We start from the raw sequence: 27,639 nt of genomic DNA, 5'->3' as shown, positions 1-27,639 counted from the left end.
CTGTTGGGCAGAGCTGAAACTTACCGCTGGAGTTCAGCTCTCGCCGGACGGCAGAAGGCGAAGAACGAAGCCGCTTGCGAGCGGCGCAGTGCAGCGAAGAGCTCTCCGAATTCGCCGCTAGCTCCACGGTCCTTCTCAGCTGCGAGTAGCAGCGCTCGCAGTACACAGGGCTTCGCAAGGCCCGAAGACCCGGAGGGAAGTATCGCACACGAAAATGTGCCAGGACAGAGACGTGTTCTACGTTGTCCCTTCTCGTCATGCAGTTTGTGCCTCTGCTGCTTCTGCTGTTAGGAATCGCTCCTTGAAAGGCGAGCGAGAGCGTCCTTCCGGGTGCATTGCACTGAGTCGAGTGCTCGCTCGGGACTTTGCTCTCGGGGCCAAGGCAAGAGGGCGTGCTTGCCCGCAGAACTGAGAACACGCTGTTGGGCAGAGCTGCAACTGACCGCTGGAGTTCAGCTGTCGCCGGACGGCAGAAGGCGAAGAACGAAGCCGCTTGCGAGCGGCGCAGTGCAGCGAAGAGCTCTCCGAATTCGCCGCTAGCTCCACGGTCCTTCTCAGCTGCGAGTAGCAGCGCTCGCAGTACACAGGGCTTCGCAAGGCCCGAAGACCCGGAGGGAAGTATCGCACACGAAAATGTGCCAGGACAGAGACGTGTTCTACGTTGTCCCTTCTCGTCATGCAGTTTGTGCCTCTGCTGCTTCTGCTGTTAGGAATCGCTCCTTGAAAGACGAGCGAGAGCGTCCTTCCGGGTGCATTGCACTGAGTCGAGTGCTCGCTCGGGACTTTGCTCTCGGGGCCAAGGCAAGAGGGCGTGCTTGCCCGCAGAACTGAGAACACGCTGTTGGGCAGAGCTGCAACTGACCGCTGGAGTTCAGCTCTCGCCGGACGGCAGAAGGCGAAGAACGAAGCCGCTTGCGAGCGGCGCAGTGCAGCGAAGAGCTCTCCGAATTCGCCGCTAGCTCCACGGTCCTTCTCAGCTGCGAGTAGCAGCGCTCGCAGTACACAGGGCTTCGCAAGGCCCGAAGACCCGGAGGGAAGTATCGCACACGAAAATGTGCCAGGACAGAGACGTGTTCTACGTTGTCCCTTCTCGTCATGCAGTTTGTGCCTCTGCTGCTTCTGCTGTAGGTAATCGCTCCTTGAAAGACGAGCGAGAGCGTCCTTCCGGGTGCATTGCACTGAGTCGAGTGCTCGCTCGGGTCTTTGCACTCGGGGCCAAGGCAAGAGGGCGTGCTTGCCCGCAGAACTGAGAACACGCTGTTGGGCAGAGCTGCAATTGACCGCTGGAGTTCAGCTCTCGCCGGACGGCAAAAGGCGAAGAACGAAGCCGCTTGCGAGCGGCGCAGTGCAGCGAAGAGCTCTCCGAATTCGCCGCTAGCTCCACGGTCCTTCTCAGCTGCGAGTAGCAGCGCTCGCAGTACACAGAGCTTCGCAAGGCCCGAAGACCCGGAGGGAAGTATCGCACACGAAAATGTGCCAGGACAGAGACGTGTTCTACGTTGTCCCTTCTCGTCATGCAGTTTGTACCTCTGCTGCTTCTGCTGTTAGGAATCGCTCCTTGAAAGGCGAGCGAGAGCGTCCTTCTGGGTGCATTGCACTGAGTCGAGTGCTCGCTCGGGGCTTTGCTCTCGGGGCCAAGGCAAGAGGGCGTGCTTGCCCGCAGAACTGAGAACACGCTGTTGGGCAGAGCTGCAACTGACCGCTGGAGTTCAGCTCTCGCCGGACGGCAGAAGGCGAAGAACGAAGCCGCTTGCGAGCGGCGCAGTGCAGCGAAGAGCTCTCCGAATTCGCCGCTAGCTCCACGGTCCTTCTCAGCTGCGAGTAGCAGCGCTCGCAGTACACAGGGCTTCGCAAGGCCCGAAGACCCGGAGGGAAGTTTCGCACACGAAAATGCGCCAGGACAGAGACGTGTTCTACGTTGTCCCTTCTCGTCATGCAGTTTGTGCCTCTGCTGCTTCTGCTGTTAGGAATCGCTCCTTGAAAGGCGAGCGAGAGCGTCCTTCCGGGTGCATTGCACTGAGTCGAGTGCTCGCTCGGGACTTTGCTCTCGGGGCCAAGGCAAGAGGGCGTGCTTGCCCGCAGAACTGAGAACACGCTGTTGGGCAGAGCTGCAACTGACCGCTGGAGTTCAGCTCTCGCCGGACGGCAGAAGGCGAAGAACGAAGCCGCTTGCGAGCGGCGCAGTGCAGCGAAGAGCTCTCCGAATTCGCCGCTAGCTCCACGGTCCTTCTCAGCTGCGAGTAGCAGCGCTCGCAGTACACAGGGCTTCGCACCTCTAAATGTTTTACTACTGTGTTATGATTCTGTCTTCAGTTAATAGAACCCGATATACAACAAAGAGATGGGAGCATATGGAGATGCATTGGAGAGCCTACGCTGGAGGTAACACATTCATTTTTTACTCAAACAAATCCAAATTAGAAATGTTGAAAATTACCTGGGGCCATTTCAACAGCCAGCAAACTGACTAACACAACCAATCTTTGGCTTCTATTCAATCCTTTGCTTGTTTTACCTGGACCTTGAAGATCTGTCTGCAGCCTTCCTCTCTGCAAATATATCACACTCGTCCTATTGAGAACCCATGGCTCATCACAGCTGCTTCGCCACGCCTGCTTCCAGAAGAACTGGCAACTACAAGCTGGGAGCCAAGAGATACAACACTTCACTTGGAAAAGGGCCTTCCATGAATCCTAGAATCCCAGAATGGTTTGGACTGGAAGCGACCTTAGAGACAAATTATCTTCTTCCCACATCCTGACACGGGCAGGGACACTTTTCCACTAGTCCAGGTTGCTCCATGTCCGCTCCAGCCTGGCCCTGGACGCTTCCTGCCATGGGGCTCCTACACAGCCTCTTTGAGCAACATGTGCCTCAGCACCCACCCAAGGAAGAATTCCTTTCCAATATCCCATCTATCCCAGCCCTCTGGCAGTTTGAAGCTATTCCCCCTTGTCCTGCGAGTCCAGACCCTTTTCCAAAGTCCCTCCCCAGCTATCTTGGAGCCCCAGCAGGCACTGCAAAGGGCTCGAAGATCTCCCTGGAGCCTTCTGTTCTCCAGATTGGACACCCTCAGCTCTCCCAGACTGTCCTAGAGCAAAGAAGCTCCACCTTTCAAAGCACCTTAGACGCCTCCTACCGGCCAAACTCGATGGCAACGCTGGCCTTCCGGGCCCTACGGATATCGCTTCCGGTGTCGTTCGGGGTCACTCCCGGCTCTCTTCCCGCCCCCCATGGGGCCCTCAGGCGATGCCGCTCCTACGCCACTTCTGCCGCTGTCAGACCAACGGGGGGGCCGGGGGCCAGCCCAGACTCATCCACAATCCACACTGTCCTCGGCGGCTGCTGCGGGCTCACGGCGGCCCACACACCCGGAAGCAGAGCTCCGAACACAGAGGATCATAGCCCCACATTTGTGTTCGTCTCTGCACAAGGCAGGCCAGTCTTGCCATGCCCGGACTTTTCAGTTCAGCACGAGAATGAGAATACACCTGCGCCATGGGGGAGGAAACCTCTAAAGACTCCCTCATACGTGGTCGCTCAACTTAATGCCTAGGCACTTGCCATTCCTAAGGCTACACTAAAGCCTTTTTTACCTTGCGGGTAAGAAATGCCGTTGTTCTCGTGTGCAGCTAAAGGCGCAGCACAGGCAGGCCGGGACAAAAGCTGGGGCAGAGCCCTTCCTCACTCCTTCGCTGTGCTGTACTCCATGCAGCTAGAGCGAAGCGAGAAGGACGCGAGGAAGAAAAAGGCGTTCTTAAAGTAGCACCCTGGCAGCAGCCCTGAAAAGGCGCATAACACACGGCATCTCGCTGCCCTCCGTTCTACATACTCGCGGCTCCCTCTGCCGACTTGCAAAAGTTGCTACCAGAGCAGAGGCGGCCAGATTGAAGAGGCAGTGCCTAGGTTCACCTTCTCCTTACTGCACGTAAGCCACGTCCAGCTCCTCGCTGCACTCTGGATTTCCCTTCTCCGAGGCACTTACCGTGGTGCTGTGTGCAACTCGGCGCCTAGAAGTGACCGCCAATGCTTTCACAGCGGGCTGCAAGGGAACCAAGGAGCAGCACAAGCAGCAGTGCTTCAGCTTGCTCCTTCCGACTGCTAAGGGCACTTGGGAAGGCAAGCGAGAGTCAACCACCTTCCTCTCCTAGTAGCCTGTAACGTGGTGCACACAAGCACGGGACTAGTGCCGCTTCGTTCACCGCCCTCGCCCAAGCGTGGAGCCGCTTTCACTTGCCGGCGGCCAGAAGCCGCTGCAAGGGCGCCACACAACCACAAGTGCGCCGGCAGCCAAGAGCTAGAGAACGCTGCTTCTGCCCAAGCCCGCCTAGGGCGTGCACCTTTGTTCTCAGAGCTCCGTGCAACAGTCTGCCTCTCTCGCAGTTCGAATGGAAAACGAAAGCTTTTCGCCTACGCCCGTCACAGAGATCCGTTGCCAGGACGAGAATGCCTTGTGGCCGGAGCTCGCCCCCGCCGCGAGGAAGCTGCTATTAGCACCGCGTTGCAGGGACACGTCTCGCTTCTTGACTACGTGCTCAGCGCTCTCCGAATTCGCCGCTAGCTCCACGGTCTTTCTCAGCTGCAAGTAGCAGCGCTCACAGTACATAGAGCTTCGCAAGGACCGAAGACCCGGAGGGAAGTATCGCACTCGAAAATGTGCCAGGATAGAGACGTTCTACACTGAGTAGAGACACAGACAGACAGAGAGTTCTACACTGCCCCTTCTCGTCGGCCATCTTGTGCTCTGCTGCCTCTGCTGTGACGAATAGGTCCTTGAAAGGCGAGCGACAGCGGCTCTCCAGGCACTGAAGAGAGTTCCCTAGGGACTTTTCGATGTAAAACTTTTTCCACCTCCAAAAATACATGGGTAAGTCCTAAAAGTTTTGGTTTTCTTAAGAATAGTTTCGCCCAAGTTTTGCTGTTCTAAACAACCATGGTTTCAGTCTTCACTTAACTGCTTGTTTCTGTCTTTTTGGCTAGTGGCAATCTAATTCTAAGGTAACTAGATGTGTTGGAAATCCATAAATTACATCTCAAGTTAGGTGGGAAAATTGGCTCGGAAGAAAATGGAATTGAGAATTTGGAAAGAATCCAGAGTGAGCTGATGTCACAATCCGAGATTCCCTTGGGTTCCAAATCCTTTCATTTGTGTTTTTGTGGGCTTTTTGAAGGCGGTGTACAGTTGAAGCCATGATTTAGCTGCGGTGAGACCTGCTCTGCTGTAAAAGCATTATTTTCTCAGTGAGCATGGACAACAGTTAGAGTGTCGTCTTTTAAGATTCCCTGCACTCCACTTATGGTGGCAAAAGCAGTGCCTTGACTGTAATCATAAAAGTGATTACAGCTTCATTGCTTTGACATCATGTAGGATGCTTCCTCCATCTGCTGTGGTCAGCATTAAGTAACAGATTTCTCAGTTTCTAGGAAGAGTCTAGCAAACAATCACCTTGCTCCTTCTCTTGCATTTATTCATCACTGCTATGCTGCTATACAGACAGGTAGTCTGTTTATGATTCAACAATTCAATGGGACATCAAGTAAATAACAAAGCAAAACTAACTACCGAAAGCACTATAAGGGCCAGAGATTAGCTTGGATCAAAACAGGTATTCTCCTAGCATTGTTTACAAACGAGTCAGCATGTGAAACAGAAGGCACAATGTAGTTTGTGCCTTGTTTTGGGCATGCCCGGAAGAAGGAAATTCTGATTTCACATACGGGAAAAGAAATGTTGACATTTGAATGAGATTGTTCATACTCCAGTAAAGGTTGCTTTGAAAGGTTGTGGAAGTCCTGTTAGGAAACATGGCTTTACAAGTCCTTTCCACCAGGAGACAACAGCTGCAGAACATCTGGGTGTGCCAGTGTTGAGAGCACCAGCAAAGATCAAAGTGGAGAAGTTGGTGAACAATGGCAGTGGCCTGGCGGAGGGCAAGTGGGGTGCTGGCTGTGGGACCAGGGGAGTCCTGACTGATTTAGGAGGCGTGTGATGGTCTGTGCCAGCAAGCGGAGTAGTGCTGTGGCCTTGGCACACTGCTAATACTGGAATTCAGTGGGGTCACTGGGCAGGCTGAGTGTGTGAGCTGCTGGAGGGACCCAGTTTGCCCACATGTAAACATCCAGTCTCACTCTTGCCAGCCACAGAAAGGAGCAGGATGTGGCTGCTGGCGATGCCTGTCACGTATATGTAGTGTATATGTGTGCTATCCCAGCCTGCTGGGAACACTTCTTCTTTGGGACTGCTTGGGCTGAGGGAGAGAAAGCAGTGGTAGTTTCTGAGGTTTCGAGTTTGCTCGAGTTTCTCAGGCTGTTTCTGGAGCCACCCCGAGTTCTCTTCCTTGAAGCATTTCAAGTCCTGCTAATTTTCAAAATTCAAACAGACACAGCCCTAAGCTAGTTGATCTGACTTCAGAGCTATTCTTACGCTGAGCTGTTGGATGATCTGATCTCCTGAGATGTCTTCCATCTCAGTTTATGACCTGGTTCTTGTGAAAAGTAGGATCTTTTAGCCTGGAGAAGAGAGGTTTCTGGAGAGACAGTATTGTGGCCTTTGAATATGTAAAGAGGGTATAAGACAAATGGAGAAAGACTTTTTAGGAAAGTTTGCAGAGACAGGATAAGGGGCCATGCTTTCAAACTGAGACTAGGTTTAGATTGGCTAAAAGGAAAAACTTTTCTACAATGAAGCTGGTGAGACACTCAAACGGGTGTTCCAGAGAAGTTGTGGATGCCCCATCATTGAGAGTGCTCCTTATCAGTTTGGCTAGTCTTGAGCAATTTGATCTACTGTAAGATCTACCTGGCAAGGAAGTTGGACTACATGATCTTTAATCACAGACTGTTGTATGATTCCGTGGAAGACAGAATGCAATAAAGTTCATATTTCAGATTTTGGCGCAGACATATTTATTTTTTCTCACTTTATGCATCATTGCAATGACAACTTGTTAGCTTCTGAAATGATTAGCTGAGATTGATTTCCTTCCTTAGTTTCATTTTCTCTGTTATTCCTTCACTCTTGGACTTTTTTTTTCACTAGATTCCCTCTTTCAGTAAACTGCCCTTAAGTATCACTTTGCTCCCCACCTGGCTTTTTTTTTTTTTTCAATGACACCTTTTCACTGGTTCGTTTTGGGCCTTTGCTGCTTGAAGTCCAGCAGCCTCCTTGTCTGAGCATTACGGAGCTTTCTTTACAGCTTCATCACTATGCAAAAAGCCATAAATTACTGTGTTCCATCTCACATACCATCAAGTATCACACTAATATTCCCTCTGCTGAATAGCTGGTTGGTTTACATAGACCAGCCAAATACCAGGAAATCCAGATGGCAGCAAGAATCTTGTAGACTACTCCCGCTGTTCATTTAAATTCTGGAGAAGTCAGGTGAGGTATCACATTCTCTTGAAAGAAGTGTCTATCATCTCGGACATTCTAGAATGGGCTATTAATATTGTCATGAGTTTCTGGCTAGACTTTTTAGTATGCAAATTCAAATTCAAATGATCTGAAATGATAGAACTTCAAGAAATTTTTTTTCCCAGAATCGAAGTATGATGGAGTTCCATAGGGAGAATCTTAATCTTAGTTATTCTATTCCATCTCACATCATGGCTGGGGGCAGGGAGAAGGGAGTATCTTTGGGGGACAATGGGTTCCGGTGTAGTCAGTAAGCTGGGCAGAGGAGCCATCAGGTATTTTCTGTTGTTGGGCGGGGGGGGGGGGATTCGTGTGAACTCTTCCTTTCTTGTACCCTGCCACTAGTATTGTTGCTAAAATTGTTTGTTTTCTCATCCAAGTGACAAAATCAGCACACTTAATGAGGGATGAAGAGGGAGCAGCGACCTCAGAACAGGAGGAAGAAGAAGCAGAGCCTGCTGTCCTCCAGAAGAAAAAAACACTACCAGCCAACTTTGCATCATCTGTGAACTTCCTGGGCGTGTACTCTATGCCCTTGTCCAGAACACTGAGCAAGATATTAAACAGGACTGGGCCCAAGACCGAGCCTTGGGGACCAGCTGGATGAACTCTATTTCCCACCACTCTGTGGGCCTGGCCATCACCCAGTTTGTCACCCAGCAAACAGCCCACCCATGCAAACCATAAGCAGACAGTTTCTTCAGGAGAATGATGTGAGACTCATTGCAAAAAGGATCAGGGAGATGCCTAGGAAGAGTCTCAGGTGAATCCAGGAGACTATAGTGGAGGAAGGACGCGAGGAAGAAGAAGGCGTTCTTAAAGTGGCACCCTGGCAGCAGCCCTGAAAGGGCGCATAACACACGGCGTCTCGCTGCCCTCCGTTCTACATACTCGCAGCTCCCTCTGCCGACTTGCAAAAGTTGCTACCAGAGCAGAGGCGGCCAGATTGAAGAGGCAGTGCCTAGGTTCACCTTCTCCTTACTGCACGTAAGCCACGTCCAGCTCCTCGCTGCACTCTGGATTTCCCTTCTCCGCGGCACTTACAGTGGTGCTGTGTGCAACTCGGCGCCTAGAAGCGACCGCCAATGCTTTCACAGCGGGCTGCAAGGGAACCAAGGAGCAGCACAAGCAGCAGTGCTTCAGCTTGCTCCTTCCGACTGCTAAGGGCACTTGGGAAGGCAAGCGAGAGTCAACCACCTTCCTCTCCTAGTAGCCTGTAACGTGGTGCACACAAGCACGGGACTAGTGCCGCTTCGTTCACCGCCCTCGCCCAAGCGTGGAGCCGCTTTCACTTGCCGGCGGCCAGAAGCCACTGCAAGGGCGCCACACAACCACAAGTGCGCCGGCAGCCAAGAGCTAGAGAACGCTGCTTCTGCCCAAGCCCGCCTAGGGCGTGCACCTTTGTTCTCAGAGCTCCGTGCAACAGTCTGCCTCTCTCGCAGTTCGAATGGAAAACGAAAGCTTTTCGCCTACGCCCTTCACAGAGATCCGTTGCCAGGACGAGAATGTCTTGTGGCCGGAGCTCGCCCCGGCCGCGAGGAAGCTGCTATTAGCACCGCGTTGCAGGGCCACGTCTCGCTTCTTGACTACGTGCTCAGCGCTCTCCGAATTCGCCGCTAGCTCCACGGTCTTTCTCAGCTGCAAGTAGCAGCGCTCACAGTACATAGAGCTTCGCAAGGACCGAAGACCCGGAGGGAAGTTTCGCACAGGAAAATGTACCAGGACAGAGACGTGTTCTACGTTGTCCCTTCTCGTCATGCAGTTTGTGCCTCTGCTGCTTCTGCTGTTAGGAATCGCTCCTTGAAAGGCGAGCAACAGCGTCTTTCCGGGTGCATTGCACTGAGTCGAGTGCTCGCTCGGGACTTTGCTCTCGGGGCCAAGGCAAGAGGGCGTGCTTGCCCGCAGAACTGAGAACACGCTGTTGGGCAGAGCTGCAACTGACCGCTGGAGTTCAGCTCTCGCCGGACGGCAGAAGGCGAAGAACGAAGCCGCTTGCGAGCGGCGCAGTGCAGCGAAGAGCTCTCCGAATTCGCCGCTAGCTCCACGGTCCTTCTCAGCTGCGAGTAGCAGCGCTCGCAGTACACAGAGCTTCGCAAGGCCCGAAGACCCGGAGGGAAGTATGGCACACGGAAATGTGCCAGGACAGAGACGTGTTCTACGTTGTCCCTTCTCGTCATGCAGTTTGTGCCTCTGCTGCTTCTGCTGTTAGGAATCGCTCCTTGAAAGGCGAGCGAGAGCGTCCTTCCGGGTGCATTGCACTGAGTCGAGTGCTCGCTCGGGACTTTGCTCTCGGGGCCAAGGCAAGAGGGCGTGCTTGCCCGCAGAACTGAGAACACGCTGTTGGGCAGAGCTGCAACTGACCGCTGGAGTTCAGCTCTCGCCGGACGGCAGAAGGCGAAGAACGAAGCCGCTTGCGAGCGGCGCAGTGCAGCGAAGAGCTCTCCGAATTCGCCGCTAGCTCCACGGTCCTTCTCAGCTGCGAGTAGCAGCGCTCGCAGTACACAGAGCTTCGCAAGGCCCGAAGACCCGGAGGGAAGTATCGCACACGAAAATGTGCCAGGACAGAGACGTGTTCTACGTTGTCCCTTCTCGTCATGCAGTTTGTGCCTCTGCTGCTTCTGCTGTTAGGAATCGCTCCTTGAAAGACGAGCGAGAGCGTCCTTCTGGGTGCATTGCACTAAGTCGAATGCTCGCTCGGGACTTTGCTCTCGGGGCCAAGGCAAGAGGGCGTGCTTGCCCGCAGAACTGAGAACACGCTGTTGGGCAGAGCTGCAACTGACCGCTGGAGTTCAGCTCTCGCCGGACGGCAGAAGGCGAAGAACGAAGCCGCTTGCGAGCGGCGCAGTGCAGCGAAGAGCTCTCCGAATTCGCCGCTAGCTCCACGGTCCTTCTCAGCTGCGAGTAGCAGCGCTCGCAGTACACAGGGCTTCGCAAGGCCCGAAGACCCGGAGGGAAGTATCGCACACGAAAATGTGCCAGGACAGAGACGTGTTCTACGTTGTCCCTTCTCGTCATGCAGTTTGTGCCTCTGCTGCTTCTGCTGTTAGGAATCGCACCTTGAAAGGCGAGCGAGAGCGTCCTTCTGGGTGCATTGCACTGAGTCGAGTGCTCGCTCGGGACTTTGCTCTCGGGGCCAAGGCAAGAGGGCGTGCTTGCCCGCAGAACTGAGAACACGCTGTTGGGCAGAGCTGAAACTTACCGCTGGAGTTCAGCTCTCGCCGGACGGCAGAAGGCGAAGAACGAAGCCGCTTGCGAGCGGCGCAGTGCAGCGAAGAGCTCTCCGAATTCGCCGCTAGCTCCACGGTCCTTCTCAGCTGCGAGTAGCAGCGCTCGCAGTACACAGGGCTTCGCAAGGCCCGAAGACCCGGAGGGAAGTTTCGCACACGAAAATGTGCCAGGACAGAGACGTGTTCTACGTTGTCCCTTCTCGTCATGCAGTTTGTGCCTCTGCTGCTTCTGCTGTTAGGAATCGCTCCTTGAAAGGCGAGCGAGAGCGTCCTTCTGGGTGCATTGCACTGAGTCGAGTGCTCGCTCGGGACTTTGCTCTCGGGGCCAAGGCAAGAGGGCGTGCTTGCCCGCAGAACTGAGAACACGCTGTTGGGCAGAGCTGCAACTGACCGCTGGAGTTCAGCTCTCGCCGGACGGCAGAAGGCGAAGAACGAAGCCGCTTGCGAGCGGCGCAGTGCAGCGAAGAGCTCTCCGAATTCGCCGCTAGCTCCACGGTCCTTCTCAGCTGCGAGTAGCAGCGCTCGCAGTACACAGGGCTTCGCAAGGCCCGAAGACCCGGAGGGAAGTATCGCACACGAAAATGTGCCAGGACAGAGACGTGTTCTACGTTGTCCCTTCTCGTCATGCAGTTTGTGCCTCTGCTGCTTCTGCTGTTAGGAATCGCTCCTTGAAAGACGAGCGAGAGCGTCCTTCCGGGTGCATTGCACTGAGTCGAGTGCTCGCTCGGGACTTTGCTCTCGGGGCCAAGGCAAGAGGGCGTGCTTGCCCGCAGAACTGAGAACACGCTGTTGGGCAGAGCTGCAACTGACCGCTGGAGTTCAGCTCTCGCCGGACGGCAGAAGGCGAAGAACGAAGCCGCTTGCGAGCGGCGCAGTGCAGCGAAGAGCTCTCCGAATTCGCCGCTAGCTCCACGGTCCTTCTCAGCTGCGAGTAGCAGCGCTCGCAGTACACAGGGCTTCGCAAGGCCCGAAGACCCGGAGGGAAGTATCGCACACGAAAATGTGCCAGGACAGAGACGTGTTCTACGTTGTCCCTTCTCGTCATGCAGTTTGTGCCTCTGCTGCTTCTGCTGTAGGTAATCGCTCCTTGAAAGACGAGCGAGAGCGTCCTTCCGGGTGCATTGCACTGAGTCGAGTGCTCGCTCGGGTCTTTGCACTCGGGGCCAAGGCAAGAGGGCGTGCTTGCCCGCAGAACTGAGAACACGCTGTTGGGCAGAGCTGCAACTGACCGCTGGAGTTCAGCTCTCGCCGGACGGCAGAAGGCGAAGAACGAAGCCGCTTGCGAGCGGCGCAGTGCAGCGAAGAGCTCTCCGAATTCGCCGCTAGCTCCACGGTCCTTCTCAGCTGCGAGTAGCAGCGCTCGCAGTACACAGGGCTTCGCAAGGCCCGAAGACCCGGAGGGAAGTATCGCACACGAAAATGTGCCAGGACAGAGACGTGTTCTACGTTGTCCCTTCTCGTCATGCAGTTTGTGCCTCTGCTGCTTCTGCTGTTAGGAATCGCTCCTTGAAAGACGAGCGAGAGCGTCCTTCTGGGTGCATTGCACTGAGTCGAGTGCTCGCTCGGGACTTTGCTCTCGGGGCCAAGGCAAGAGGGCGTGCTTGCCCGCAGAACTGAGAACACGCTGTTGGGCAGAGCTGCAACTTACCGCTGGAGTTCAGCTCTCGCCGGACGGCAGAAGGCGAAGAACGAAGCCGCTTGCGAGCGGCGCAGTGCAGCGAAGAGCTCTCCGAATTCGCCGCTAGCTCCACGGTCCTTCTCAGCTGCGAGTAGCAGCGCTCGCAGTACACAGAGCTTCGCAAGGACCGAAGACCCGGAGGGAAGTATCGCACACGAAAATGTGCCAGGACAGAGACGTGTTCTACGTTGTCCCTTCTCGTCATGCAGTTTGTGCCTCTGCTGCTTCTGCTGTTAGGAATCGCTCCTTGAAAGACGAGCGAGAGCGTCCTTCCGGGTGCATTGCACTGAGTCGAGTGCTCGCTCGGGACTTTGCACTCGGGGCCAAGGCAAGAGGGCGTGCTTGCCCGCAGAACTGAGAACACGCTGTTGGGCAGAGCTGCAACTGACCGCTGGAGTTCAGCTCTCGCCGGACGGCAGAAGGCGAAGAACGAAGCCGCTTGCGAGCGGCGCAGTGCAGCGAAGAGCTCTCCGAATTCGCCGCTAGCTCCACGGTCCTTCTCAGCTGCGAGTAGCAGCGCTCGCAGTACACAGAGCTTCGCAAGGACCGAAGACCCGGAGGGAAGTATCGCACACGAAAATGTGCCAGGACAGAGACGTGTTCTACGTTGTCCCTTCTCGTCATGCAGTTTGTGCCTCTGCTGCTTCTGCTGTTAGGAATCGCTCCTTGAAAGGCGAGCGAGAGCGTCCTTCCGGGTGCATTGCACTGAGTCGAGTGCTCGCTCGGGGCTTTGCTCTCGGGGCCAAGGCAAGAGGGCGTGCTTGCCCGCAGAACTGAGAACACGCTGTTGGGCAGAGCTGCAACTGACCGCTGGAGTTCAGCTCTCGCCGGACGGCAGAAGGCGAAGAACGAAGCCGCTTGCGAGCGGCGCAGTGCAGCGAAGAGCTCTCCGAATTCGCCGCTAGCTCCACGGTCCTTCTCAGCTGCGAGTAGCAGCGCTCGCAGTACACAGGGCTTCGCAAGGCCCGAAGACCCGGAGGGAAGTATCGCACACGAAAATGTGCCAGGACAGAGACGTGTTCTACGTTGTCCCTTCTCGTCATGCAGTTTGTGCCTCTGCTGCTTCTGCTGTTAGGAATCGCTCCTTGAAAGGCGAGCGAGAGCGTCCTTCTGGGTGCATTGCACTGAGTCGAGTGCTCGCTCGGGACTTTGCTCTCGGGGCCAAGGCAAGAGGGCGTGCTTGCCCGCAGAACTGAGAACACGCTGTTGGGCAGAGCTGAAACTTACCGCTGGAGTTCAGCTCTCGCCGGACGGCAGAAGGCGAAGAACGAAGCCGCTTGCGAGCGGCGCAGTGCAGCGAAGAGCTCTCCGAATTCGCCGCTAGCTAGACGGTCCTTCTCAGCTGCGAGTAGCAGCGCTCGCAGTACACAGGGCTTCGCAAGGCCCGAAGACCCGGAGGGAAGTATGGCACACGGAAATGTGCCAGGACAGAGACGTGTTCTACGTTGTCCCTTCTCGTCATGCAGTTTGTGCCTCTGCTGCTTCTGCTGTTAGGAATCGCTCCTTGAAAGGCGAGCGAGAGCGTCCTTCCGGGTGCATTGCACTGAGTCGAGTGCTCGCTCGGGACTTTGCACTCGGGGCCAAGGCAAGAGGGCGTGCTTGCCCGCAGAACTGAGAACACGCTGTTGGGCAGAGCTGCAACTGACCGCTGGAGTTCAGCTCTCGCCGGACGGCAGAAGGCGAAGAACGAAGCCGCTTGCGAGCGGCGCAGTGCAGCGAAGAGCTCTCCGAATTCGCCGCTAGCTCCACGGTCCTTCTCAGCTGCGAGTAGCAGCGCTCGCAGTACACAGGGCTTCGCAAGGCCCGAAGACCCGGAGGGAAGTATCGCACACGAAAATGTGCCAGGACAGAGACGTGTTCTACGTTGTCCCTTCTCGTCATGCAGTTTGTGCCTCTGCTGCTTCTGCTGTTAGGAATCGCTCCTTGAAAGGCGAGCGAGAGCGTCCTTCCGGGTGCATTGCACTGAGTCGAGTGCTCGCTCGGGACTTTGCTCTCGGGGCCAAGGCAAGAGGGCGTGCTTGCCCGCAGAACTGAGAACACGCTGTTGGGCAGAGCTGCAACTGACCGCTGGAGTTCAGCTCTCGCCGGACGGCAGAAGGCGAAGAACGAAGCCGCTTGCGAGCGGCGCAGTGCAGCGAAGAGCTCTCCGAATTCGCCGCTAGCTCCACGGTCCTTCTCAGCTGCGAGTAGCAGCGCTCGCAGTACACAGGGCTTCGCAAGGCCCGAAGACCCGGAGGGAAGTATCGCACACGAAAATGTGCCAGGACAGAGACGTGTTCTACGTTGTCCCTTCTCGTCATGCAGTTTGTGCCTCTGCTGCTTCTGCTGTTAGGAATCGCTCCTTGAAAGGCGAGCGAGAGCGTCCTTCCGGGTGCATTGCACTGAGTCGAGTGCTCGCTCGGGACTTTGCTCTCGGGGCCAAGGCAAGAGGGCGTGCTTGCCCGCAGAACTGAGAACACGCTGTTGGGCAGAGCTGCAACTGACCGCTGGAGTTCAGCTCTCGCCGGACGGCAGAAGGCGAAGAACGAAGCCGCTTGCGAGCGGCGCAGTGCAGCGAAGAGCTCTCCGAATTCGCCGCTAGCTCCACGGTCCTTCTCAGCTGCGAGTAGCAGCGCTCGCAGTACACAGGGCTTCGCAAGGCCCGAAGACCCGGAGGGAAGTATCGCACACGAAAATGTGCCAGGACAGAGACGTGTTCTACGTTGTCCCTTCTCGTCATGCAGTTTGTGCCTCTGCTGCTTCTGCTGTAGGTAATCGCTCCTTGAAAGACGAGCGAGAGCGTCCTTCCGGGTGCATTGCACTGAGTCGAGTGCTCGCTCGGGTCTTTGCACTCGGGGCCAAGGCAAGAGGGCGTGCTTGCCCGCAGAACTGAGAACACGCTGTTGGGCAGAGCTGCAACTGACCGCTGGAGTTCAGCTCTCGCCGGACGGCAGAAGGCGAAGAACGAAGCCGCTTGCGAGCGGCGCAGTGCAGCGAAGAGCTCTCCGAATTCGCCGCTAGCTCCACGGTCCTTCTCAGCTGCGAGTAGCAGCGCTCGCAGTACACAGGGCTTCGCAAGGCCCGAAGACCCGGAGGGAAGTATCGCACACGAAAATGTGCCAGGACAGAGACGTGTTCTACGTTGTCCCTTCTCGTCATGCAGTTTGTGCCTCTGCTGCTTCTGCTGTTAGGAATCGCTCCTTGAAAGACGAGCGAGAGCGTCCTTCTGGGTGCATTGCACTAAGTCGAATGCTCGCTCGGGACTTTGCTCTCGGGGCCAAGGCAAGAGGGCGTGCTTGCCCGCAGAACTGAGAACACGCTGTTGGGCAGAGCTGCAACTGACCGCTGGAGTTCAGCTCTCGCCGGACGGCAGAAGGCGAAGAACGAAGCCGCTTGCGAGCGGCGCAGTGCAGCGAAGAGCTCTCCGAATTCGCCGCTAGCTCCACGGTCCTTCTCAGCTGCGAGTAGCAGCGCTCGCAGTACACAGGGCTTCGCAAGGCCCGAAGACCCGGAGGGAAGTATCGCACACGAAAATGTGCCAGGACAGAGACGTGTTCTACGTTGTCCCTTCTCGTCATGCAGTTTGTGCCTCTGCTGCTTCTGCTGTTAGGAATCGCACCTTGAAAGGCGAGCGAGAGCGTCCTTCTGGGTGCATTGCACTGAGTCGAGTGCTCGCTCGGGACTTTGCTCTCGGGGCCAAGGCAAGAGGGCGTGCTTGCCCGCAGAACTGAGAACACGCTGTTGGGCAGAGCTGAAACTTACCGCTGGAGTTCAGCTCTCGCCGGACGGCAGAAGGCGAAGAACGAAGCCGCTTGCGAGCGGCGCAGTGCAGCGAAGAGCTCTCCGAATTCGCCGCTAGCTCCACGGTCCTTCTCAGCTGCGAGTAGCAGCGCTCGCAGTACACAGGGCTTCGCAAGGCCCGAAGACCCGGAGGGAAGTTTCGCACACGAAAATGTGCCAGGACAGAGACGTGTTCTACGTTGTCCCTTCTCGTCATGCAGTTTGTGCCTCTGCTGCTTCTGCTGTTAGGAATCGCTCCTTGAAAGGCGAGCGAGAGCGTCCTTCTGGGTGCATTGCACTGAGTCGAGTGCTCGCTCGGGACTTTGCTCTCGGGGCCAAGGCAAGAGGGCGTGCTTGCCCGCAGAACTGAGAACACGCTGTTGGGCAGAGCTGCAACTGACCGCTGGAGTTCAGCTCTCGCCGGACGGCAGAAGGCGAAGAACGAAGCCGCTTGCGAGCGGCGCAGTGCAGCGAAGAGCTCTCCGAATTCGCCGCTAGCTCCACGGTCCTTCTCAGCTGCGAGTAGCAGCGCTCGCAGTACACAGGGCTTCGCAAGGCCCGAAGACCCGGAGGGAAGTATCGCACACGAAAATGTGCCAGGACAGAGACGTGTTCTACGTTGTCCCTTCTCGTCATGCAGTTTGTGCCTCTGCTGCTTCTGCTGTTAGGAATCGCTCCTTGAAAGACGAGCGAGAGCGTCCTTCCGGGTGCATTGCACTGAGTCGAGTGCTCGCTCGGGACTTTGCTCTCGGGGCCAAGGCAAGAGGGCGTGCTTGCCCGCAGAACTGAGAACACGCTGTTGGGCAGAGCTGCAACTGACCGCTGGAGTTCAGCTCTCGCCGGACGGCAGAAGGCGAAGAACGAAGCCGCTTGCGAGCGGCGCAGTGCAGCGAAGAGCTCTCCGAATTCGCCGCTAGCTCCACGGTCCTTCTCAGCTGCGAGTAGCAGCGCTCGCAGTACACAGGGCTTCGCAAGGCCCGAAGACCCGGAGGGAAGTATCGCACACGAAAATGTGCCAGGACAGAGACGTGTTCTACGTTGTCCCTTCTCGTCATGCAGTTTGTGCCTCTGCTGCTTCTGCTGTAGGTAATCGCTCCTTGAAAGACGAGCGAGAGCGTCCTTCCGGGTGCATTGCACTGAGTCGAGTGCTCGCTCGGGTCTTTGCACTCGGGGCCAAGGCAAGAGGGCGTGCTTGCCCGCAGAACTGAGAACACGCTGTTGGGCAGAGCTGCAACTGACCGCTGGAGTTCAGCTCTCGCCGGACGGCAGAAGGCGAAGAACGAAGCCGCTTGCGAGCGGCGCAGTGCAGCGAAGAGCTCTCCGAATTCGCCGCTAGCTCCACGGTCCTTCTCAGCTGCGAGTAGCAGCGCTCGCAGTACACAGGGCTTCGCAAGGCCCGAAGACCCGGAGGGAAGTATCGCACACGAAAATGTGCCAGGACAGAGACGTGTTCTACGTTGTCCCTTCTCGTCATGCAGTTTGTGCCTCTGCTGCTTCTGCTGTTAGGAATCGCTCCTTGAAAGACGAGCGAGAGCGTCCTTCTGGGTGCATTGCACTGAGTCGAGTGCTCGCTCGGGACTTTGCTCTCGGGGCCAAGGCAAGAGGGCGTGCTTGCCCGCAGAACTGAGAACACGCTGTTGGGCAGAGCTGCAACTTACCGCTGGAGTTCAGCTCTCGCCGGACGGCAGAAGGCGAAGAACGAAGCCGCTTGCGAGCGGCGCAGTGCAGCGAAGAGCTCTCCGAATTCGCCGCTAGCTCCACGGTCCTTCTCAGCTGCGAGTAGCAGCGCTCGCAGTACACAGAGCTTCGCAAGGACCGAAGACCCGGAGGGAAGTATCGCACACGAAAATGTGCCAGGACAGAGACGTGTTCTACGTTGTCCCTTCTCGTCATGCAGTTTGTGCCTCTGCTGCTTCTGCTGTTAGGAATCGCTCCTTGAAAGACGAGCGAGAGCGTCCTTCCGGGTGCATTGCACTGAGTCGAGTGCTCGCTCGGGGCTTTGCTCTCGGGGCCAAGGCAAGAGGGCGTGCTTGCCCGCAGAACTGAGAACACGCTGTTGGGCAGAGCTGCAACTGACCGCTGGAGTTCAGCTCTCGCCGGACGGCAGAAGGCGAAGAACGAAGCCGCTTGCGAGCGGCGCAGTGCAGCGAAGAGCTCTCCGAATTCGCCGCTAGCTCCACGGTCCTTCTCAGCTGCGAGTAGCAGCGCTCGCAGTACACAGGGCTTCGCAAGGCCCGAAGACCCGGAGGGAAGTATCGCACACGAAAATGTGCCAGGACAGAGACGTGTTCTACGTTGTCCCTTCTCGTCATGCAGTTTGTGCCTCTGCTGCTTCTGCTGTTAGGAATCGCTCCTTGAAAGACGAGCGAGAGCGTCCTTCCGGGTGCATTGCACTGAGTCGAGTGCTCGCTCGGGACTTTGCTCTCGGGGCCAAGGCAAGAGGGCGTGCTTGCCCGCAGAACTGAGAACACGCTGTTGGGCAGAGCTGCAACTGACCGCTGGAGTTCAGCTCTCGCCGGACGGCAGAAGGCGAAGAACGAAGCCGCTTGCGAGCGGCGCAGTGCAGCGAAGAGCTCTCCGAATTCGCCGCTAGCTCCACGGTCCTTCTCAGCTGCGAGTAGCAGCGCTCGCAGTACACAGGGCTTCGCAAGGCCCGAAGACCCGGAGGGAAGTATCGCACACGAAAATGTGCCAGGACAGAGACGTGTTCTACGTTGTCCCTTCTCGTCATGCAGTTTGTGCCTCTGCTGCTTCTGCTGTTAGGAATCGCTCCTTGAAAGGCGAGCGAGAGCGTCCTTCTGGGTGCATTGCACTGAGTCGAGTGCTCGCTCGGGACTTTGCTCTCGGGGCCAAGGCAAGAGGGCGTGCTTGCCCGCAGAACTGAGAACACGCTGTTGGGCAGAGCTGAAACTAACCGCTGGAGTTCAGCTCTCGCCGGACGGCAGAAGGCGAAGAACGAAGCCGCTTGCGAGCGGCGCAGTGCAGCGAAGAGCTCTCCGAATTCGCCGCTAGCTCCACGGTCCTTCTCAGCTGCGAGTAGCAGCGCTCGCAGTACACAGAGCTTCGCAAGGCCCGAAGACCCGGAGGGAAGTATGGCACACGGAAATGTGCCAGGACAGAGACGTGTTCTACGTTGTCCCTTCTCGTCATGCAGTTTGTGCCTCTGCTGCTTCTGCTGTTAGGAATCGCTCCTTGAAAGGCGAGCGAGAGCGTCCTTCCGGGTGCATTGCACTGAGTCGAGTGCTCGCTCGGGACTTTGCACTCGGGGCCAAGGCAAGAGGGCGTGCTTGCCCGCAGAACTGAGAACACGCTGTTGGGCAGAGCTGAAACTTACCGCTGGAGTTCAGCTCTCGCCGGACGGCAGAAGGCGAAGAACGAAGCCGCTTGCGAGCGGCGCAGTGCAGCGAAGAGCTCTCCGAATTCGCCGCTAGCTCCACGGTCCTTCTCAGCTGCGAGTAGCAGCGCTCGCAGTACACAGGGCTTCGCAAGGCCCGAAGACCCGGAGGGAAGTATCGCACACGAAAATGTGCCAGGACAGAGACGTGTTCTACGTTGTCCCTTCTCGTCATGCAGTTTGTGCCTCTGCTGCTTCTGCTGTTAGGAATCGCTCCTTGAAAGGCGAGCGAGAGCGTCCTTCCGGGTGCATTGCACTGAGTCGAGTGCTCGCTCGGGACTTTGCTCTCGGGGCCAAGGCAAGAGGGCGTGCTTGCCCGCAGAACTGAGAACACGCTGTTGGGCAGAGCTGCAACTGACCGCTGGAGTTCAGCTCTCGCCGGACGGCAGAAGGCGAAGAACGAAGCCGCTTGCGAGCGGCGCAGTGCAGCGAAGAGCTCTCCGAATTCGCCGCTAGCTCCACGGTCCTTCTCAGCTGCGAGTAGCAGCGCTCGCAGTACACAGGGCTTCGCAAGGCCCGAAGACCCGGAGGGAAGTATCGCACACGAAAATGTGCCAGGACAGAGACGTGTTCTACGTTGTCCCTTCTCGTCATGCAGTTTGTGCCTCTGCTGCTTCTGCTGTTAGGAATCGCTCCTTGAAAGACGAGCGAGAGCGTCCTTCCGGGTGCATTGCACTGAGTCGAGTGCTCGCTCGGGACTTTGCTCTCGGGGCCAAGGCAAGAGGGCGTGCTTGCCCGCAGAACTGAGAACACGCTGTTGGGCAGAGCTGCAACTGACCGCTGGAGTTCAGCTCTCGCCGGACGGCAGAAGGCGAAGAACGAAGCCGCTTGCGAGCGGCGCAGTGCAGCGAAGAGCTCTCCGAATTCGCCGCTAGCTCCACGGTCCTTCTCAGCTGCGAGTAGCAGCGCTCGCAGTACACAGAGCTTCGCAAGGCCCGAAGACCCGGAGGGAAGTATCGCACACGAAAATGTGCCAGGACAGAGACGTGTTCTACGTTGTCCCTTCTCGTCATGCAGTTTGTGCCTCTGCTGCTTCTGCTGTAGGTAATCGCTCCTTGAAAGACGAGCGAGAGCGTCCTTCCGGGTGCATTGCACTGAGTCGAGTGCTCGCTCGGGACTTTGCTCTCGGGGCCAAGGCAAGAGGGCGTGCTTGCCCGCAGAACTGAGAACACGCTGTTGGGCAGAGCTGCAACTGACCGCTGGAGTTCAGCTCTCGCCGGACGGCAGAAGGCGAAGAACGAAGCCGCTTGCGAGCGGCGCAGTGCAGCGAAGAGCTCTCCGAATTCGCCGCTAGCTCCACGGTCCTTCTCAGCTGCGAGTAGCAGCGCTCGCAGTACACAGGGCTTCGCAAGGCCCGAAGACCCGGAGGGAAGTTTCGCACACGAAAATGCGCCAGGACAGAGACGTGTTCTACGTTGTCCCTTCTCGTCATGCAGTTTGTGCCTCTGCTGCTTCTGCTGTTAGGAATCGCTCCTTGAAAGGCGAGCGAGAGCGTCCTTCCGGGTGCATTGCACTGAGTCGAGTGCTCGCTCGGGACTTTGCTCTCGGGGCCAAGGCAAGAGGGCGTGCTTGCCCGCAGAACTGAGAACACGCTGTTGGGCAGAGCTGCAACTGACCGCTGGAGTTCAGCTCTCGCCGGACGGCAGAAGGCGAAGAACGAAGCCGCTTGCGAGCGGCGCAGTGCAGCGAAGAGCTCTCCGAATTCGCCGCTAGCTCCACGGTCCTTCTCAGCTGCGAGTAGCAGCGCTCGCAGTACACAGGGCTTCGCACCTCTAAATGTTTTACTACTGTGTTATGATTCTGTCTTCAGTTAATAGAACCCGATATACAACAAAGAGATGGGAGCATATGGAGATGCATTGGAGAGCCTACGCTGGAGGTAACACATTCATTTTTTACTCAAACAAATCCAAATTAGAAATGTTGAAAATTACCTGGGGCCATTTCAACAGCCAGCAAACTGACTAACACAACCAATCTTTGGCTTCTATTCAATCCTTTGCTTGTTTTACCTGGACCTTGAAGATCTGTCTGCAGCCTTCCTCTCTGCAAATATATCACACTCGTCCTATTGAGAACCCATGGCTCATCACAGCTGCTTCGCCACGCCTGCTTCCAGAAGAACTGGCAACTACAAGCTGGGAGCCAAGAGATACAACACTTCACTTGGAAAAGGGCCTTCCATGAATCCTAGAATCCCAGAATGGTTTGGACTGGAAGCGACCTTAGAGACAAATTATCTTCTTCCCACATCCTGACACGGGCAGGGACACTTTTCCACTAGTCCAGGTTGCTCCATGTCCGCTCCAGCCTGGCCCTGGACGCTTCCTGCCATGGGGCTCCTACACAGCCTCTTTGAGCAACATGTGCCTCAGCACCCACCCAAGGAAGAATTCCTTTCCAATATCCCATCTATCCCAGCCCTCTGGCAGTTTGAAGCTATTCCCCCTTGTCCTGCGAGTCCAGACCCTTTTCCAAAGTCCCTCCCCAGCTATCTTGGAGCCCCAGCAGGCACTGCAAAGGGCTCGAAGATCTCCCTGGAGCCTTCTGTTCTCCAGATTGGACACCCTCAGCTCTCCCAGACTGTCCTAGAGCAAAGAAGCTCCACCTTTCAAAGCACCTTAGACGCCTCCTACCGGCCAAACTCGATGGCAACGCTGGCCTTCCGGGCCCTACGGATATCGCTTCCGGTGTCGTTCGGGGTCACTCCCGGCTCTCTTCCCGCCCCCCATGGGGCCCTCAGGCGATGCCGCTCCTACGCCACTTCTGCCGCTGTCAGACCAACGGGGGGGCCGGGGGCCAGCCCAGACTCATCCACAATCCACACTGTCCTCGGCGGCTGCTGCGGGCTCACGGCGGCCCACACACCCGGAAGCAGAGCTCCGAACACAGAGGATCATAGCCCCACATTTGTGTTCGTCTCTGCACAAGGCAGGCCAGTCTTGCCATGCCCGGACTTTTCAGTTCAGCACGAGAATGAGAATACACCTGCGCCATGGGGGAGGAAACCTCTAAAGACTCCCTCATACGTGGTCGCTCAACTTAATGCCTAGGCACTTGCCATTCCTAAGGCTACACTAAAGCCTTTTTTACCTTGCGGGTAAGAAATGCCGTTGTTCTCGTGTGCAGCTAAAGGCGCAGCACAGGCAGGCCGGGACAAAAGCTGGGGCAGAGCCCTTCCTCACTCCTTCGCTGTGCTGTACTCCATGCAGCTAGAGCGAAGCGAGAAGGACGCGAGGAAGAAAAAGGCGTTCTTAAAGTAGCACCCTGGCAGCAGCCCTGAAAAGGCGCATAACACACGGCATCTCGCTGCCCTCCGTTCTACATACTCGCGGCTCCCTCTGCCGACTTGCAAAAGTTGCTACCAGAGCAGAGGCGGCCAGATTGAAGAGGCAGTGCCTAGGTTCACCTTCTCCTTACTGCACGTAAGCCACGTCCAGCTCCTCGCTGCACTCTGGATTTCCCTTCTCCGAGGCACTTACCGTGGTGCTGTGTGCAACTCGGCGCCTAGAAGTGACCGCCAATGCTTTCACAGCGGGCTGCAAGGGAACCAAGGAGCAGCACAAGCAGCAGTGCTTCAGCTTGCTCCTTCCGACTGCTAAGGGCACTTGGGAAGGCAAGCGAGAGTCAACCACCTTCCTCTCCTAGTAGCCTGTAACGTGGTGCACACAAGCACGGGACTAGTGCCGCTTCGTTCACCGCCCTCGCCCAAGCGTGGAGCCGCTTTCACTTGCCGGCGGCCAGAAGCCGCTGCAAGGGCGCCACACAACCACAAGTGCGCCGGCAGCCAAGAGCTAGAGAACGCTGCTTCTGCCCAAGCCCGCCTAGGGCGTGCACCTTTGTTCTCAGAGCTCCGTGCAACAGTCTGCCTCTCTCGCAGTTCGAATGGAAAACGAAAGCTTTTCGCCTACGCCCGTCACAGAGATCCGTTGCCAGGACGAGAATGCCTTGTGGCCGGAGCTCGCCCCCGCCGCGAGGAAGCTGCTATTAGCACCGCGTTGCAGGGCCACGTCTCGCTTCTTGACTACGTGCTCAGCGCTCTCCGAATTCGCCGCTAGCTCCACGGTCTTTCTCAGCTGCAAGTAGCAGCGCTCACAGTACATAGAGCTTCGCAAGGACCGAAGACCCGGAGGGAAGTATCGCACTCGAAAATGTGCCAGGATAGAGACGTTCTACACTGAGTAGAGACACAGACAGACAGAGAGTTCTACACTGCCCCTTCTCGTCGGCCATCTTGTGCTCTGCTGCCTCTGCTGTGACGAATAGGTCCTTGAAAGGCGAGCGACAGCGGCTCTCCAGGCACTGAAGAGAGTTCCCTAGGGACTTTTCGATGTAAAACTTTTTCCACCTCCAAAAATACATGGGTAAGTCCTAAAAGTTTTGGTTTTCTTAAGAATAGTTTCGCCCAAGTTTTGCTGTTCTAAACAACCATGGTTTCAGTCTTCACTTAACTGCTTGTTTCTGTCTTTTTGGCTAGTGGCAATCTAATTCTAAGGTAACTAGATGTGTTGGAAATCCATAAATTACATCTCAAGTTAGGTGGGAAAATTGGCTCGGAAGAAAATGGAATTGAGAATTTGGAAAGAATCCAGAGTGAGCTGATGTCACAATCCGAGATTCCCTTGGGTTCCAAATCCTTTCATTTGTGTTTTTGTGGGCTTTTTGAAGGCGGTGTACAGTTGAAGCCATGATTTAGCTGCGGTGAGACCTGCTCTGCTGTAAAAGCATTATTTTCTCAGTGAGCATGGACAACAGTTAGAGTGTCGTCTTTTAAGATTCCCTGCACTCCACTTATGGTGGCAAAAGCAGTGCCTTGACTGTAATCATAAAAGTGATTACAGCTTCATTGCTTTGACATCATGTAGGATGCTTCCTCCATCTGCTGTGGTCAGCATTAAGTAACAGATTTCTCAGTTTCTAGGAAGAGTCTAGCAAACAATCACCTTGCTCCTTCTCTTGCATTTATTCATCACTGCTATGCTGCTATACAGACAGGTAGTCTGTTTATGATTCAACAATTCAATGGGACATCAAGTAAATAACAAAGCAAAACTAACTACCGAAAGCACTATAAGGGCCAGAGATTAGCTTGGATCAAAACAGGTATTCTCCTAGCATTGTTTACAAACGAGTCAGCATGTGAAACAGAAGGCACAATGTAGTTTGTGCCTTGTTTTGGGCATGCCCGGAAGAAGGAAATTCTGATTTCACATACGGGAAAAGAAATGTTGACATTTGAATGAGATTGTTCATACTCCAGTAAAGGTTGCTTTGAAAGGTTGTGGAAGTCCTGTTAGGAAACATGGCTTTACAAGTCCTTTCCACCAGGAGACAACAGCTGCAGAACATCTGGGTGTGCCAGTGTTGAGAGCACCAGCAAAGATCAAAGTGGAGAAGTTGGTGAACAATGGCAGTGGCCTGGCGGAGGGCAAGTGGGGTGCTGGCTGTGGGACCAGGGGAGTCCTGACTGATTTAGGAGGCGTGTGATGGTCTGTGCCAGCAAGCGGAGTAGTGCTGTGGCCTTGGCACACTGCTAATACTGGAATTCAGTGGGGTCACTGGGCAGGCTGAGTGTGTGAGCTGCTGGAGGGACCCAGTTTGCCCACATGTAAACATCCAGTCTCACTCTTGCCAGCCACAGAAAGGAGCAGGATGTGGCTGCTGGCGATGCCTGTCACGTATATGTAGTGTATATGTGTGCTATCCCAGCCTGCTGGGAACACTTCTTCTTTGGGACTGCTTGGGCTGAGGGAGAGAAAGCAGTGGTAGTTTCTGAGGTTTCGAGTTTGCTCGAGTTTCTCAGGCTGTTTCTGGAGCCACCCCGAGTTCTCTTCCTTGAAGCATTTCAAGTCCTGCTAATTTTCAAAATTCAAACAGACACAGCCCTAAGCTAGTTGATCTGACTTCAGAGCTATTCTTACGCTGAGCTGTTGGATGATCTGATCTCCTGAGATGTCTTCCATCTCAGTTTATGACCTGGTTCTTGTGAAAAGTAGGATCTTTTAGCCTGGAGAAGAGAGGTTTCTGGAGAGACAGTATTGTGGCCTTTGAATATGTAAAGAGGGTATAAGACAAATGGAGAAAGACTTTTTAGGAAAGTTTGCAGAGACAGGATAAGGGGCCATGCTTTCAAACTGAGACTAGGTTTAGATTGGCTAAAAGGAAAAACTTTTCTACAATGAAGCTGGTGAGACACTCAAACGGGTGTTCCAGAGAAGTTGTGGATGCCCCATCATTGAGAGTGCTCCTTATCAGTTTGGCTAGTCTTGAGCAATTTGATCTACTGTAAGATCTACCTGGCAAGGAAGTTGGACTACATGATCTTTAATCACAGACTGTTGTATGATTCCGTGGAAGACAGAATGCAATAAAGTTCATATTTCAGATTTTGGCGCAGACATATTTATTTTTTCTCACTTTATGCATCATTGCAATGACAACTTGTTAGCTTCTGAAATGATTAGCTGAGATTGATTTCCTTCCTTAGTTTCATTTTCTCTGTTATTCCTTCACTCTTGGACTTTTTTTTTCACTAGATTCCCTCTTTCAGTAAACTGCCCTTAAGTATCACTTTGCTCCCCACCTGGCTTTTTTTTTTTTTTCAATGACACCTTTTCACTGGTTCGTTTTGGGCCTTTGCTGCTTGAAGTCCAGCAGCCTCCTTGTCTGAGCATTACGGAGCTTTCTTTACAGCTTCATCACTATGCAAAAAGCCATAAATTACTGTGTTCCATCTCACATACCATCAAGTATCACACTAATATTCCCTCTGCTGAATAGCTGGTTGGTTTACATAGACCAGCCAAATACCAGGAAATCCAGATGGCAGCAAGAATCTTGTAGACTACTCCCGCTGTTCATTTAAATTCTGGAGAAGTCAGGTGAGGTATCACATTCTCTTGAAAGAAGTGTCTATCATCTCGGACATTCTAGAATGGGCTATTAATATTGTCATGAGTTTCTGGCTAGACTTTTTAGTATGCAAATTCAAATTCAAATGATCTGAAATGATAGAACTTCAAGAAATTTTTTTTCCCAGAATCGAAGTATGATGGAGTTCCATAGGGAGAATCTTAATCTTAGTTATTCTATTCCATCTCACATCATGGCTGGGGGCAGGGAGAAGGGAGTATCTTTGGGGGACAATGGGTTCCGGTGTAGTCAGTAAGCTGGGCAGAGGAGCCATCAGGTATTTTCTGTTGTTGGGCGGGGGGGGGGGGATTCGTGTGAACTCTTCCTTTCTTGTACCCTGCCACTAGTATTGTTGCTAAAATTGTTTGTTTTCTCATCCAAGTGACAAAATCAGCACACTTAATGAGGGATGAAGAGGGAGCAGCGACCTCAGAACAGGAGGAAGAAGAAGCAGAGCCTGCTGTCCTCCAGAAGAAAAAAACACTACCAGCCAACTTTGCATCATCTGTGAACTTCCTGGGCGTGTACTCTATGCCCTTGTCCAGAACACTGAGCAAGATATTAAACAGGACTGGGCCCAAGACCGAGCCTTGGGGACCAGCTGGATGAACTCTATTTCCCACCACTCTGTGGGCCTGGCCATCACCCAGTTTGTCACCCAGCAAACAGCCCACCCATGCAAACCATAAGCAGACAGTTTCTTCAGGAGAATGATGTGAGACTCATTGCAAAAAGGATCAGGGAGATGCCTAGGAAGAGTCTCAGGTGAATCCAGGAGACTATAGTGGAGGAAGGACGCGAGGAAGAAGAAGGCGTTCTTAAAGTGGCACCCTGGCAGCAGCCCTGAAAGGGCGCATAACACACGGCGTCTCGCTGCCCTCCGTTCTACATACTCGCAGCTCCCTCTGCCGACTTGCAAAAGTTGCTACCAGAGCAGAGGCGGCCAGATTGAAGAGGCAGTGCCTAGGTTCACCTTCTCCTTACTGCACGTAAGCCACGTCCAGCTCCTCGCTGCACTCTGGATTTCCCTTCTCCGCGGCACTTACAGTGGTGCTGTGTGCAACTCGGCGCCTAGAAGCGACCGCCAATGCTTTCACAGCGGGCTGCAAGGGAACCAAGGAGCAGCACAAGCAGCAGTGCTTCAGCTTGCTCCTTCCGACTGCTAAGGGCACTTGGGAAGGCAAGCGAGAGTCAACCACCTTCCTCTCCTAGTAGCCTGTAACGTGGTGCACACAAGCACGGGACTAGTGCC

The sequence above is a fragment of the Sturnus vulgaris genome, chromosome 18, assembly GCF_052056855.1.
Source record: "Sturnus vulgaris isolate bStuVul1 chromosome 18, bStuVul1.hap1, whole genome shotgun sequence".
Classification (NCBI taxonomy): domain Eukaryota; kingdom Metazoa; phylum Chordata; class Aves; order Passeriformes; family Sturnidae; genus Sturnus; species Sturnus vulgaris.
This window is presented reverse-complemented; position numbering follows the sequence as displayed.